Here is a 2,038-nt window from a genome sequence, read left to right on the forward strand (position 1 = left end):
CTAGACGATTGACCATATTGTAATAATATCTATCTCTTTCTATGGAACTTTCTTTTATTCTTATAATTTGGCATTGATATTATTTTTCTAATGACTTATGATAACCTATAGAGATGTTTCATGTGGTTTTAATTTCAAACTTTCCATGTTTAAAAAATATTTTTAAAGATTTATTTATTTATTTTTATTTCTAAGTCAGATAAACAGAGGGGGAAAATGTTCTGTCAGCTGATTCACTTCTGAAGCAGCTGCTATGGCCAGAACTGAACCAATCTAAAGCCAGGAGGCCAGACCCTCTTCTAAGACTCCCACACAGGTGCAGGGTGCCAAAGCTTTGGGCCATCCTCAACTGCTTTCCCAGGCCACAAGCAGGGAGTTGGATGGGAAGCGGGGCTGCTGGGATTAGAACTGGCGTCCATATGGGATTTCGGTGCATGCAAGGCAAGGACTTTAGCCATTAGGCTATTGCGCCAGGCCCCATGTTTATTTTTAAGAGGAGAGATGGTGGAGGGAAGTATCATTATGCTCCTTAATCTGTATATTTTGAATGCATTAAGTTTGCTCATCTTATGTAAACAAAATATTTAAATAAATAAATAATAGAAAAATAGATGCCACATCTGCTTTTAATAATTGTGCTGAATGTTGCAGAACATTAACTCTGTACACGTATATTCAAAAATATTATATGAACAATTAGTTGTTACGAAAAGGAATTTTATGTACACTTATGTGAACTTTTCACATAGAAATATATATATTTTATAAAGTCATGATAAACCATGGTTGTCTATGCATTAGGCTGTTAAGAAATTCTGAACGATGTTTCCCCCCCAGGTTGAACACATTTATCTTTTCTATTTAAATTCAGAATTGCGGTGTGTATTAAATCCCACAGCCATTTCTTCTGCTGCTGAAGATGTTCATTGGTTACACTTCCGTCTCAGGTCACAAAAGGCACATGCAAAAAAACATTCAATTTGCTCATCCTGTTTGTTGCACTGGCTCACACTGGCTGAAGATATGGCCATGTGCTGAGACAAAGACGATGGAAGCCTTTTGGCAGCTCATGAATTGGTCACTATCCTTTACGTATGGTACATGAGGAGAGGTACAGATTTGATTTCCACAACACTGTTTATCATTTCTGTGTTGCAAGTGAAGATTTGGGCTGAAAATCCCAAAGAAGCCTTCTTCACCAATCCTGTTTCCTCTTGTGGAGCTTTGAGCTTGTGGAGGTCACTTCAGACCATAACGTTGCTGTGTCTCCTGGGCTGTTCCAGTAGGGCCTTTTAGTACATGGTGCACCTTTTAGTACATGTTACTGCCGTTGCTTGGCATTGGTCCTCCCGTGATCAACAAACCACCAAATCCCCAAGTCCTGTCAAAGCTTCCCTGCTGCTGTGCCGGTGTGTCCCAAACAGAAATGATCCACTCTGAAGTAGCCCAGGAAGCAGAACAACTGGGTCATTCCGAAGTTGTACTGTTGCGACAGATACAGCACCTTGAAGCAGCCATAACCAAGCTCCTGAGAAGTGGTTATATTTCCAGTATGATCCACTGGGTCATCACAGTCTATAAATTCCTCAGATAGGTAAGAGCAAAGGATGAACAGAGAGTGAGGCCCGCTGCATTCCCAACTTGCTGTCCCCGTGGGACTCCCTGGGTGCGCGGCAGCAGAGCCATGAGTTCTGACTCGGTGGTGGCATTGTGCAGCCGGACGTTCCCCAGCAGCAAAGCTGCCTGGCCGCACAGAAGTAAATCCCTCACCTGGCAACCAGCCAGCACCATCGTGTCAGGCCCTGCCACGGATTGGAGGAGAGACACCACCTCACCGCCCAAATGCCTGTCAGGCTGCTGCGTAAACTCGCTCCTCGCTCCTGAAAGAATTTTTGTAGCATACTACATACATGATAAAAAGACATAGACACTCATACACCTATATGTTTTTTAAATATTTATTTTTATTTGAAAGGGAGGTTTTACAAAGAAGGAGAGACATGTAGGCATAAATGTTGTGTTACATTTATACTGTGTC

At 42.0% G+C, this 2,038-nt stretch overlaps 1 pseudogene; it reads right to left on the minus strand.

Annotated features, from left to right (window-relative positions):
- Positions 1-1,311: 1,311 nt before the first annotated feature.
- LOC121169471 lies at positions 1,312-1,791 on the minus strand (annotated as a pseudogene).
- Positions 1,792-2,038: the final 247 nt, after the last annotated feature.

This window comes from Ochotona curzoniae, unplaced genomic scaffold (assembly GCF_017591425.1).
Source record: "Ochotona curzoniae isolate NIBS_2020 unplaced genomic scaffold, NIBS_Ocur_1.0 scaffold_1852, whole genome shotgun sequence".
Lineage (NCBI taxonomy): Eukaryota > Metazoa > Chordata > Mammalia > Lagomorpha > Ochotonidae > Ochotona > Ochotona curzoniae.